The sequence below is a fragment of the Coptis chinensis genome, chromosome 7 (assembly GCF_015680905.1).
Source record: "Coptis chinensis isolate HL-2020 chromosome 7, ASM1568090v1, whole genome shotgun sequence".
Classification (NCBI taxonomy): Eukaryota; Viridiplantae; Streptophyta; class Magnoliopsida; order Ranunculales; family Ranunculaceae; genus Coptis; species Coptis chinensis.
Window position 1 is genome coordinate 30,166,737 of NC_141462.1, and position 14,714 is coordinate 30,181,450.

Consider the following 14,714-nt stretch of genomic DNA (forward strand, 5'->3'; position numbering starts at 1 on the left):
CCGAGTATGTGAAAGTACAAAAATAGAATTTTTCCAAGGCACAATGACATTTTATATGTGTTTGGATAAAAATAGTTGTTATGGTTCATTACAATTTCACTTTATTTTATGGTTATTTGAGAAGTAATCTTGTGGATACTATTAAAAAGTTGAGTTGTATTGTCTTTAATTTTATTTTTTGTTATACTTCATTGAGTTTGAAAACCAAAAAAAATATCTCACAAAAGTTGAAATATCATTTGCTATTGGAGAAAAACCATGTAAACAAACACTGACAAAACTGACAAATCTTATATTTTCCCACTATAAATTTTTGCAAACAAACACTGGCAAATTGAAATTTTCCCACTAGAATTTGCCTGGCAAATCTATAGTGGAAAACACTGGCAAATCTTATATTTTTCCACTAGAAGTTTACCAATTAACAAACACACTCTTAGAGGTTTGGCTAACCTCATATTAGGTGGGCATGTAGAACAATATTCGCCCTCCACAAAAAAATAAAATAAAGTAAAATAATAAAAAAAACAAATCAAAGTAATCCAAAAAGTTTAACCATGCAACGAACTTAACTAGAATTTGCAGTCCATATCACAAGGTGAAAATATATTGAAAGAAGTATGGAGCAAGCTAGATAAGCCAAGGAGAAGCAAATTTCATAGCGTTATCTTGGAGAAATTGACCCAACCTAAATAAGTATGTAAATATCAGTATTTAGAAAAACCGAACCGGTGGTTGTGGGTTCAACCGAAACCGGTAAATTATTTTTTTTTTTGAAAAATTGATAATGTAGGGAGTTGAACCTAGCACCTAAAACCGGATCACCTTTATTAATTTTTTTTTTTTGAAAAATTGATAATGTGGGGAGTTGAACCTAGCACCTAAACCAGATAGTTCAAACTCCAAACCAACATGCTACTATGTGTTTCTTCTATAAAAAATTCGTTTTGATATAAAATACCAATTAATATTGAATGAAAACATATATTTATTCATTTTATTATTGTAATTATTAAAAAAATAAATAAAAAATCGGTTGAACCATGGTTGAACCATTTGAACAAAAAATTGGTTCAATCACCGGTTCGGTTTTCAAAACATTGGTAAATATCTACACCGACGGATCTTTAGGAGGAAAAATCAACGAACTGTGTATTTGTAATCTCTTTATTTTATGGTTGAACCTTTTAAATAATTTACAAAAACAAAAATTGGTTCATATTATTTAAAATAATTTAGAAAAATCATTCCGGTTAATGTTTTATATTATTTTTTAGATTATAACTAGAATTCAAAAAATCATTTCGAGAGAGATATTAATGTTTAAAAAATTGGTAAATATACTACTGAGCTGATTATATCAAAACAAAGTGGGAATATCGCAGCTCTGACTTTAAATTCGCTAGTGCAAAAGTGAATGAAACTAAAGCATTTCTAGTACTAAACCGTAATAAAACATCAGAACATGTTGCATTTGGTATTTGTTACAATGCATTGCAGTTTGCTATAGCTGTACTATCGCAAGCACACTGATAATGAGTATCAGCTTGTACACAGCCGCATTTGATGAAGCCTTGTTGTACACAGATTGTGAGCCTATATAGTTTCAAGAAGAGAACAAAATAATTAGATAACTGAAATAATTAGATAAATGATTGAGGTTTACCACAAAACACACACACACATATCTATAAGTCAGCTAAATTAAAAAGGGATGGTTATATGAACTCCACTAAAACGAACTCCAAATGAACTCCACCACTTAACTCAATGAATTAGAAACTGATTTTTGGTGGAGATGTTTTCCACACAATAGAGATCATCCTCACAAAAAATCAGCTCATTTGAAGATGTACAACCTCATCAAATATCATTTAGAAAGTTATGAAATTATCCAACGGTCCAGATTTTTTTAATTTCGATACAATTTTTGACAAGGTTAGACATATTCAATTGAGCTGATTTTTTGTGGGGGTGTTCTCCATCATGAGATGTACACATCCACAAAAAATTAGTCCTCAGATCATTTTGTAAGTTCATTTTTATGAGTGGAGTAACTTTGGAGTCGCTATAATAAGGTGGAGTTCATATAACCATCCCCAAATTAAAATGCACCTAAACTTACAGTTATAGTCAGCCCAGCCAAAGCGTTGGTGTGCTAAATCATATACAACTATCTTATCTTTCAGCACTAGCTCAGGAACAATAATAATAAGAATAATCTATTAAGCTGCTGAGAAATATATTCAGACCAAGTGAAAGAAATAAAAAGACCTTCGAAATTTGACGAATATTTGTGGGTGCATGTACCAGTGCATTAAGGACTAATAGTTCTTCAATCAACCAGAAGATTTAAAATCAAATAGTTAATAGAAAAGGTGATTCAGTCCAAAGTTCAAACCTCCTAATATCGTCGTTGGACCGCTCCGAAAGCCCAGGCACCATAATTCACCAATATCCTCCTTTCAGAAAACATTCAAAACTTTTAAGTCAAGGCTTTATATAGAATATGTTAAATGCACGCCTTTAACAAAATGATGATATACTTTAAGAATTTATGTACACACTAGACAAAATTAGGGAGAGCAACTAACTCACATTGTAACATGGTACACCGTAGTGCTCTGGTTTCAATACCATGGATGCACCACCCGCAAAAGTGAGAGTAACTGGAGGAAAAGAGTTGCTGACACAGTAGAAAAACAAGTACATTATAGATAATAATGCCCACAATTAATACTTAAGGGAGAGCATGGTCATAAATGTGGCCTTACGTATACGATATGCGGGTTACAACAAAACATTGGTATCCCCGATAAACAGTACGATTAACTGATTGAGGAACAGCAGCAAACAGCTGCAGAAAGAAAATAAGAAGAATAATGTTCGGTGAAGATACAACTAAGTGAGAGATGTTTTCTAGTGAGAAATGATATGACTATTCTCTCTCTACAAAACACCTTACTTCATATATTACTACAAAATAGTGAAAGAGCATGCAAGTGTATCACAGTAACTTACGGCACTGACAAATGGCTCATATGCTTCTTCTACAAGGTATGCTAAGGTTGTCCCTGAATCAACAAATGTGCCTCTGCCTTCTGATGTTCTAAACACTGTTGTGTCGATGGCAACTGTTTGCCCATTAACAGCAATCCTTTCCAAAATTAGATTATAATGATGCCTGCAGGTCGGAGAGAGAAAGCAAACGCATTTAGGGTAATTTAGCACTAATGGTACTTACGTGAGTAAACAATAATACATAAATCAATGAAATACTAGAAACTAATTAATCAAAACCGCATAAGTGACTATTTAAGATTGGGAATTTCCAGGTACAACGTAAGAACTTGTAAGCCGCATGTGATGCAGAACTTTAAGTAGCCAATAAGTGATTTATTTTGCCTGGACACACACACCCACAGTATACAGACATAAGCACATACACAGAAGAGGCTTCTGAGTAGTTCAGCAATCTTGGTAGTTTATGAACGGAAAAAAGAATGTACACTTTTTTTTTTTTCTCTTCTCTTAAATTTTAATACAATTTGCTTACTTACCAAAACAAAAACAGAAAAAAGAATGTTCAAGTGTAGGACGGGCCAACAAATTAAAGGACTTTATTACAAGTACGACAAATAAAGTGAGGAATCTAATCTACTAAGACTGCCGGCCTATAAACCTCGCTAACCATTACGTACCTCGAGCTAGCCAGTACGAACCTCGAGCTAGCTAACTGAAAATTCTACCCTAAACACAACAGCGATAGATGGATACCAAGCACCAAAACAGCTACCAAGCAGGGATTTTAAGCACCAAATAGTAATTAAACTTTAACCTCAACAGCAGTTAAGATAAACACTGCCATTCATAACTAGCCATAAACAAAAACAACCACACAGGCAGAACAACCACAAGCCTAGAGTATCTCCTATTATATAAAAAACCCAGCAAACATGGCCAAATAGAACCACAAACTATGATCCAAAAGACATTTCAACAACAGCAGCAAAATATGTTACCGGATGACCTACATGAACATTTGGAAGGGAAGTCAGAATGGTGCATGAATATAATTCATGGTACAAAAGGAGCATGCAAGCATAGTTGGGTTCAGAAAGGACAAAGAAGACCATACAAGTAACACGCAGAACTTCATAGACATTACTATAAAAAAAAACCTTGTATGCAACATAAAGTATGTACTAACAATACCCTGTCAAAGTGCAACAGAAACCAACTTGAATAGCATTTGAACAATTTCAAATGAAAACAACACCAAGTCTTCATCATTGTGAGCTTCAAAACCAAAATAATTTCAAAGAAACAGCCAAAAAGAAGTGGGGAGTCTATGCCCTGAATTAATCAGTAATAGCGGAATAGTGGAAAGAGGGATCCAGAGACGAATAGAAAGGATGAATAGCCTATCACTCATTGGTGTATAGTACCACCAATTCACCATGTATAGACAGTATATACTAACTGAGGAGTGTGTATAGCATTGTTAGCCAGTTCATCCCCTGCTCTATTCCCTTCGATGAAAATATGTGAGTATTTGAATTGGCTCAAGTTGCCTTTAACAGAGAAACACTCAACACTTATGGTGAATTTGAACCATGAAGAACAAATTTTTTGAATCACGTTCAAGCCACACTTTTATGCCAATCTCTGTTCCAACTTCCAAGCATCCCCAATAGGTAGACCTACACCTCTGTTTACAGTTCTCGGTATATTGAGTTGAATTTTAGCCGGCGGGATATGAAGCAAAACAACCTTGAACAAGCCCTCTTCATTACCTTTATATCCCCCCACATGAAGCATGCATGCCCTAGTGAACTATGGGCAGCTCCATCAGTATACACTTGTTTTACTCATCAACGAAGTTTAGGGGGGGTGGGGGGCAAATAACAACAATTCTTCACAAAGAGTTTGTGGCAACAATAAAGTTCTAAACCAACTCAATACATTGAGAACTGAGAACTAGGACAACAATAGGAAATACTGTTCAAAGTTTGGAAAACCAGTTCAAAAAAAAAAGTCACCCAACCATTCGACAACAACAGCATTAACAAAATCCTAAATCCTGACATTTTGGGTTTTATTTTATCACCATACTCCTTGGAAGCAAAAAAGACGTCTTCAAAACACTCTCCTATAAAAAAAATGCCAAACAAAGCATAACCAAAGAAGGGATACAAAGTTAAAAACAAAGGGTTTCAAAACTAGAAAATGCTGATCTAATACCATGTAACCCATGTTGAAGTTGGAAACAGATAGATGAACAATGGGAAGGAGATTGACAAAGTTGTAATACGGTAATACTTCAACCCCTATTCTTTCTATAATACATGTAACAAAGACATGTCGGATAATAGTAAGACCACAGCTAAGAATAAAATAAGGATGGTTAGCATATCAAATACAATGACACTTAAATTCGACTTGATTTGTGCACCCTACAGTAACAGCTGAAGTATAGTAGCTCACAGAAATCAGTGTTTATGGCATGATTTTGAAAGCTCTATAAACCTACAGATATGCTTAACTCGACTTTTTTACCAAAATCCATAGGAATTGTGGAACAAGTTGAGACATAGAAGCTGTTATAAAAAAACTAAGAAAGTCTCCAAAAGCTCAGTCAACTGCCTTCCTTAATTAAGTTTAATCTAACTCACCAACCGCGCCCAAACAACTTATTGTGGTCGTGTAACTGTCATTAACTTGTATATGGAACTCTAAGGGCAGGCTTTGCCACACTCGTCAAAGAGACATATTAGGTAAGAAGGATTCATGAAAAATTGAAGTTTCCTTAAAAACATTATGAATATCTTTCTCAAGCCAAGTTGAACAACCATGAGCTGAGAACATTCATCCTTGCGCAAAGATGGAAGGTTCTCCTCTCTATCATAGTTAATCTTTTCTCTTTACTTGGTTCCCAAGTTCCCCTTTTTCTTTTTTAGTCCTCGTTTTTTAAATTCAAAGATACGGAGACCAAAATCCTATAATGTGGACTTCCTTCATTGGTGTGCCACTCTGCTAACCATGAACAGAGTTATGGCAACCAGTTATCGTGGTGAAGGAAAACGAATATTAGATAAGCACTTCAACATTTACATAGTATATTCGATTAGAGCATAAAATAGTTTGCATTCATAAAATATTTTAAAAGACAACTAATTTTGCAATGAAGAAGAAACTTACTGGGAGTTAACAAGTGGACTATACACTATTTGAGGATCCACAATCTCTCCAAGGACTAGTATACCGCCACCATTATTGTCCATCCCATTTAAACAATGGGAAAAGACATTTGGTACTAATCCCCTTGAAGAAAGTTGGGAGATTATGGATAACTCGTGCTGTCCAAACCCGAAGATACCATCAAAATTAGGGTAAACAATTCCAGATTTTTTAACGCTACACCTGATCCAAGATACACAACGACATCAGTACACTTTAATCAAAAGCAAGGTAAAAAAGAAATAAATTTACTGAGTTTTGAAGCTAACCCGAAAACGGTGGAAGCAATAGATTTGTTTCCAAGGACGGAATCAAACCCACCCCATGAGATCAGACACAAAGTACCCAGATACAGTACTTCCATCATAAAAATTAAAGGAATATATGCACTTAGATTTTTCAAAAGAGCAATGAGCTTCATTAGAATGGCATATGCCATCAGAACAAGAAATCACCGAGGAGGATGCCGAGTCCCTAGGATCGTAAAAGTTAAGTTGAACCTGAGAGAAAAACATGCTTCACTAATTTTGTACAATTCCAACTATTGTTCTGTTCAACTGCTTACAAACTTAAAACTGAATAAAGCCAAGGGAAATGGGAAGAGATTTTAACCTTTAGTAACTGACTATAATTCAAGCAACCGTGGCACGTTTGGCAGTTGATTTCTAGCACATCGCTCCCCGTGTCTACAATTACATTAAACTCCTTCGGGGGATAGCCTATCTTCACCGTCGTAAAATATAGCCTATATAATATCCAACCAGGGAAACAGAAAACTTTTGTTATTGAAAGAAAAAACAGAATAACAAAGTGGTGTACACAGAACAAAACGAACGTACAAATGCAATGCATAAAGTAAAATTTTATTATTGCTAATGAAAGAGAAAAGTTTTGGGAGAAAATAGAGTACGGCTTAATTAGTTTTGGTCTTCTCTCACACAATTTAAATTTGAAAATTAGTCGATTTACAATATGGAAAACCTCAAGAAAATTTGGGTGGTGGGGATTAAGGGGGGCAAAGTACTGTCCCACCTATCTAATGACTCATTTGGACCTCTAACCCATAACATAGTACACAACGTCACAGTCTGTACAGTCACTTCACATAAAACAGTAACTCGTAGTTTAAGATAGCTATTGTAATCAAAATATAAATCCTGTAAACAAAGCCATGAGGAACACCAAAAGGCCTACTGCACTGGAACTAGAAAATGAAGAAACAAGGTAAAAGAATTCTAACAACAAGTTTGAGGTCTGCAACACATTTAAAAGAGCTGAGAGAAGTGACATACCACATTGTTTCTTGTGATCCATTTAAAACCAAGTTGGTTATTCCGCTGGCGTTGAAGAGCCGGGTGTGTCGGGATTGATCCCGTGCCTCCATAAAATCAAATTTTGATTCTTCATTAGTCGGATGATGAATTCTTTGGAGATTGAGTACTGTAAGTGAAACAACATTTAAAAAGTAAAAACTGAAAAAGAAAATGAACAGTCCAAATTGTGGCATATTTGGGAAGAATGAACTGTCTGAAGAGGGAAGAGGAAGTGGAAGAGAAGGAGAGGAAGCGGAACAGCCGAAATGGGAGTAGAACAGAAAACAAAATGTGAGGAGAAAAGAGGCGAAGCCATTGTAGAATGCCTGCTTTCTTTCCCTCCAAGTTTGGTAACTTGAAAGAAAATATTCCGTTATGAACTTTTACTAATTTTAGCCCTATGAAAATAGCGCGTTGCAACATGCGCGCATGAACAAGGACTTTAAAAAAAGATGACTAGATTGGGTCAACTAGATTTTTCCATTTTACCCCTACTAATATCTGCATATTACATTCCCCATAACATAATATATATAAATTTAATTTAAAAGAAAGGTGCATACGTAATTTCAAAATCTCATCTCATCTCACATCTCATCTATCTCATCTAATCTAATTAACTAATTACTCCTAATTACTCATCTCATCTTTCAACTCACCTAATTTTGTATTTCATATTTTCATCTTGTAACTCCTCTCATATTTCAATTATTTTGGTTTTCCTATTTTACCTTATTGGTTCCATTATATTACAAACACTCAAAAAACAAAGTTCGATTAAATTAAATTAAGAAAAGTCAATAGGAACCTTACTACATTTGACAGTGAATCAGGTCGGGTATTTGAATTTCAAACTGGGATTTCGTGTTCGGATGGGTCATACTCGCTCTGCTCTGGTTTTTTTTTTTTTTTTTTTTAATTTTAAATATAAACCTAGATATATAAAAAAAAAAAATTATTGAATTGGGAACTGCCATTACTATATGCACACAGCTCACGGTCAATTTCACACTCATAGAACGTGCCCAAAAGGCTAGTACTTATAATACATAGTACATACTCCTTATAGATGGCAAACACCTCAACAATCAAGATACTTAATAATATTGAAATTTGTAAAGTCTTGGAAACCAAGTCCCGCAGTAAATACTTGATATCCGAAATTTAGAGAAAGAAAATATCCCTTCACTTGGCCAAGCACCAAAGTTCTCCAAGATGCATCCAACAATTTGTCTGATGGTGCGAAATTTTGCAAAATTGTTCAGAAACATAAAATGATGGATATCTGAAATTTTCGGAAGATAACTAAATGTATTTCAGCTTGTTCAGAGCATTCCCAATGCAGATGAATATCAATGGGATGTGACAATATTCACTTTCAAATGGTCAAAAACCTTTGCCCAATGCAAAAGTTAATATCAAGGTGACTATTTTCCCAAGTCAAAATGAGAGTGAAACCTTCAACCGAGATAGTAGCTGAGTTGAGAACTTCGGACGAGATGTTTTATTTCATCTCGTGTGTTTTTTAAAAATAAATCGTTTTTTTTTTTTTTGACGGAATGTTTCATTCCGTCTCGCGTGTTTTTTCGACTCTTTTTTCGTTTTTTTTTTTTAAACTTCAGACGGGATGTTTCATTCCGTCCGGTGCGTTTTTTCGATTTTTACATTCAGACAGAATCAAACATCTCATCCGAGAATAATAGTCACCTTTGCATTGGGTAGCTGGAAAATAGGGAAAATAGAACTGACGTGGAGGTGAATAAGAGTGGCTTGCATTGGGAATGCTCTCAAGTGTCATTTTCTTTTCTTTTCTTCTTTTTCGCTATAATTTAAGTGTCATTTTCAAACTTTTGGTTTCTACTATGGAATATGGATTGCTGGGCAATACTTTTCACATTTTACGTGGTACATGGTAAGAACAAAAATGAAGTAGTTACAATGCAATATTACAATGTATAGGCACATATGCGAACACAAGCCATGGCTTGAATCAATGCAACCCCTGAATTGAATCCTAATGTCGAGTTGATCATACATATAAACTTGAAATGTCTACAGACTGCAACTCTTGAAACTTGAATGCGACCAGCCAATGAGACAAAGCAGTACGCAGACACACGTGCTTGAGGTAAAGATATATGGACATCCTAATGCAATCTGAGTAGCTCCAATCTAAAGTAGGCTAATAGTCGAGCACTGCAGGTTTTGGGTTAAACTGAACCTACTGATAATAGTCAAAATGATTCTGGCAAACCCAAAAAAAAAACGCTGAGCTGTGAGTCTGAGACTTTGGCTGGATATTTGGTCGCAATCTGGTTGCAGTCATGCTGGCATGTCAAGCTGATCCCAACAAAATAATGGGCCTCCAAAATGTAAAACTTACAAGGATCCGTTCAAAACTTGACATGAATTAGGCTATCTAGAAGACTAGAAGCCATACTGTATATGGTTGCAAAATCTTTCTCCAGTCTCCGCCACAACTCCACAAGTGTACAAATATGGGCCGGTAATCTCACTGACTAGATGCGCCCTTTGAAGGTTATTCCTTTCTGCGTTTTTGATGCTCAAAGTATTCATCCAATGGACTGTCCCTTTCATCATTTAAACCTCCTCTCTGAGAAATCATGCATGCAAGTATGCAACATAAATGGTACACTTGTTCTTACCCATGCATGTTTGTATCAGTTTTTACAAACATGGTCATGGTTGTGATTGCATACGGTGGTAAACTGGTAATCAGTACCAAAACGAAAATGCTTTGAGCCGTTTGGGAGCACATGGTTGGTCTACACTATGAGTATAGTAATCTAGTGGCGTACTCTAGATTTTGGATTCTGTTTAAACTTTAAACTAAGAACCACAATCCACGAATTTTTCAACCTACTGAGAATCTGACATCAAAGATTTCAATGAAATTTTGCTTTATATAGATACATCAATCCTTCGCCGTATTGAAATTTCCGAAATTCAATTTTGAAGGCACTGAAATTTTATTTAAGGTTGGAACTTGGAACACAAAAGAAAGAAGGAAAGAGGACGACCAAAATATTGTAGCCGTTATGTTGACGCCATTTCTGTGATGGAACTTCTTCTTCCAACCCTCAATCTCCCCAACACAATCACCGCCGATATTCCTTCCAGCTTACAACATCGTCATTTCCCTTTCCTATTTCTTCCAAATCACTCGTATCTTCCTTAACCAACAAAGATAGTGCTCCAAAAGATATACATACTGGGAGGTCATGGTGCTATGCCAAGCTGGTGGTGGGCATTGTACATAAATGGGTTGAACGTATAACGGTATAAGGTAGTTTGTCATTCATCATAGAACAACTTGTATGCCTCAATGACTAATGCCACATAGCCTCACAATCAGGAAACGATGAAAGATCTACTATCTTGTGAACCTGCATTACAGAACAGTAAATTTAAACATTAAAAGCAATTAATAAGGTAGGAAAAAGGTATTTCCATTATTTAAAGTTGAAACAAAATCATCTTCCGAGCATCCATACTAAAAACATATCGGTTGTTCCAGAAATCATATGCGATATGGAATTGTTGCTCCAAGTTTCGAGAGTTGTTTACTAGAAGGCCTCAATTCAGGTATAAAAATTCAAAGCAGACACATGGAAACTGCTTTCATTTGCAGTTTGTTGGTCAGTGTTGGTCACTTGGAATGGTTTAATCTTGCAAAACAAATAACAGTTTACAACCAGTGGCACGCTTTGGCTATGGTTAGGAGCTTAACGAGAGAGGCCTGCTCACCATTTTTCAGAGTTCATATTTGACTGATTGGACGTGATAACAGACTCAAGATGCAATATTGCAATGGATTGTGGCAGCTAAACCTAACCTATACCAATCTCTAAAGTCAACATGTGGGTTCAGATTCTTGTGTGTAAATGTGTCTCTGCAGTTCAAATTAGTCTGTAGAACCGTTAATGGAATTGTTTGGAAATTAAACTTCCCTCATTCTTCTCTCCTTTTTATTTCTTCTTTTTATTTATTTATTTTCTTTCTTCCTTTTTTCTTCTTTTTTTGACGTTTGCTGGCCAAAATGATACACCTCGGCATTACGAAATGGATCACACAGGTATCCTTACCTGGGCAAGCGTGGCTAAACCGCAAAACATAGGATGTGATGGGATATGTTCCAAGTCAGGGAGATTGAGCTCTTGTAAGTAAAATCGAATTTTAGTGAAACTTTTACTACCAAAAAGGAAAAACAAACGGGCATACATTACTCTACCTTCACAGGTTGAAAATTTAGTGCATATCTCCTAAGACGTGAAGATAAAGGATGAAGTTTTGTTCCTTAAATCTAAGTAACAAGAACACTTTATATTCTTAATAAAATCCGTGTCTAACACCTGGACCCTCGTGTCGGACACACGGACACGTTGTGCATACTATTTCAAACTAGGGTTTCTTCTATACCATGATATTGACTCTTTCACATTTATTTGTATGGAGGCACTTTGTAAGGTCTTAAAAGAACTAGTTGTGTAACTAAACAATAGTAATATTTTTCTTCTTAAATAGTTGTGTCCCCGTGTCGGGCACCCCGTATCCGTGTCAATGTGACTTAGCTTAATATCGACCAAACTGCTAAACAACATCTTAAAAGAAACAAAAGAAAACAAATTCTTTACTTATCTAGAACTTCAATCAGAGAGAGCTTTCCAAAAATGCACATACCATTTATAGGGCGGGATGGAAGGAAATCTAATGAGAGAAATCACCACGAAAGCACTTGAAGGTAATGAAGATTCCCTTGTACCTTTTGCATCATGAAGTTTTTCCATTATAAAAAGTGGGTTTACCAGGGAAGTATTCCCTTGTGCAATCAGACTGGTACTGAAAAATGAGTTAAATTCAGTGAAAGTAAATTGGAAAGTCAAAGTAGTTGAAAAACGGAAAGAGGGCACAACAGGAGACAGATAAAAGTAAATAAATAGATGAATAACAGAAAAGGAAAACAAAAACAGAGGGAGAAGGAAGTTGAAGGAGTCCTAGGCATTGACTCCATGCATATCTTACTTATACATATTGTCCTGTATATATCTTACTTATACATATTAAGGATGACATTCTTAATATGCCTATATAGGGCAGAACAGGGTTGGTGATACACTCATACTGTATTGTGACAACAAACAAGAAACTAATAGCTTTGTATGTGATTCCGAGTGGCACTTACAATGCCAATGGGCATAGATACCCAATACAGTGAAAAGTGCTCTTCAAAAACGCATACAACAGTTACATACTCTAATTGAATTCAAAATGATGAAATAGGAATACTCAGTAATATAAATGTAGAATGGCAATTTAGACAAGTATAATTGGGCATTCGCACCATTGAGTAGTATTTAGGAAATGGAGTAAATAGACAATAAAAAGCACATTTGAAATATCAATAGTGCAGTCAGATAAATTGGAGAGCGAAGAAAGCACTGAGATGATAAACAGTAACAAAGGCCAATTATACTGATAAACAAACCAAAAATGAAAAGGGGCCGATACATATAGAGTTATAGACTATACTTGGGTTAAGCAGGTGCCGACTAGCAAAGTAGGTAAAACCTTTGGGTGATGATACCAGAGGTCTAGGGCTCGAACCCCGCCAGCATCAAAAAGTTACTGATCAGTATGAAAACGTGATACCAGCGAAAAACTCACGTGCACCTACTATTATACTAAAAGGAAATAAGAGTAACCTTATAAGCGTTAAGTATCTTTTTTTCATGGTTCTCTCACTGATCCTAGAACTCCCTAAAGAGGTGCTTCAATAGAATTTAGAAGTTTCTTATTTCAACTGAAAACTTATTACTCAACGCAAATAGTGAAACAGCGAAACTTACATACAAAACAAGTGGCTACAACTACACAATCTACTGCATTAATGCAATAAAATCACCAAACATATGCCATAACTAGTTAAATACTTTGCTGAATCCAATTTCTACCTTGATCACGGGTGGCTCGCCGGAACGTAAACTATATATATGCTCCTACAACCATCACATACATTCCTGCACCACAAAAAACACATGACCACATAAATATCTAAAATGCCCCTCATTGCCAAATGCTATAATGCACTAATCTTAGTACCTAGTTTCCAGTCTCGCTGTCGAAATTCGTTAGAGAGAGATAGCTCAATAATGCCACTTCCATCGTCTAGTATAATAATAACCAAGCGGAGGGTGATGACGAGTCTTTACTTTGACGAGTGTTTTTCAGTCAAGAATAGTGCTTATGGGATTTGTTTTTCTAAGGCTGTTTCCGTATCCATAAAACTGTAAAAAAATACAGTGGTTTGAGAATAGTACAAAATATATGGATATCGTATTTATCGATTACTCAATTTCTCCAATAATGTATCGGGGATATATCTCTTTTTTGGAGATATTTGACATTGTTTCATATGTAAATATCGTAGATATATCTAAAATATCGATAAATATCATAAATATTGTGGATATTTATTGATATATCATAATACATTATTTATATTTATTTGAAATATACTAGTAAATATTAAATAAAATTGTTACATACATAAAATATCATTAAATATCCCCAAATATCGTAAAATATTGCAAATATCATCAATATTTGCAGTCTTATATATTTCTGAACATATCGTGATATTTATATATTTTTCTATGAAATCTTGATAAATATCGCAATATTTTGTACTATAGGGAGTACACTATTTTGGTCCAATGGTTTGTTTTTTGGTAACTGCCAATTTATTTATTTATCTTATATTTCTAAATTTACATACAATAGTTATATCATTAAACAGTAAACTAGAAACAGTAGGAGGTGTTGTATTGCACCATGATGATGTAGATAACGAATTTGTGGACAAACTTGTCCACAAACAACACTTTTCTATTGGTCAAATCTATTTTCGGGCAATAATACAGTTTTTTCGGGCTGCCACTCCACCAATCAACAGTTGAGGTCTTGTGGATAGCAAACAATTGCTTGTCCACAAACTTATTATGTAATGATGTATGTCCCAGAGAAAGTTGAGACAAAGCTTCAGGTAATTCATCCCGAATATGAATAGAATTTGTCCACCAATTAGCATTAGCAGCCTGATCTGATCCAATTTTTGCAAACTTGTCAGCCACAAAATTGCTC

General features: G+C 35.1%; 1 long non-coding RNA gene and 1 pseudogene across 2 annotated transcripts; both read right to left on the bottom strand.

Moving 5' to 3' along the window:
• Window positions 1-1,368: 1,368 nt before the first annotated feature.
• LOC147487063 (aspartic proteinase 36-like) lies at window positions 1,369-7,789 on the bottom strand (annotated as a pseudogene). The gene is made up of 9 exons (XR_015202701.1): window positions 7,533-7,789; window positions 6,853-6,985; window positions 6,510-6,740; window positions 6,202-6,423; window positions 3,022-3,184; window positions 2,775-2,857; window positions 2,599-2,686; window positions 2,402-2,462; window positions 1,369-1,596 (listed from the first exon to the last, which is right to left on the bottom strand). The product of XR_015202701.1 is annotated as an aspartic proteinase 36-like (transcript).
• A 2,645-nt stretch (window positions 7,790-10,434) lies between these two features.
• On the bottom strand, window positions 10,435-13,860 carry LOC147487064 (uncharacterized). Its single transcript, XR_015201790.1, has 4 exons — window positions 13,674-13,860; window positions 13,526-13,591; window positions 12,255-12,413; window positions 10,435-10,960 (listed from the first exon to the last, which is right to left on the bottom strand). It is a non-coding gene; the product is annotated as an uncharacterized LOC147487064 (long non-coding RNA).
• Window positions 13,861-14,714: the final 854 nt, after the last annotated feature.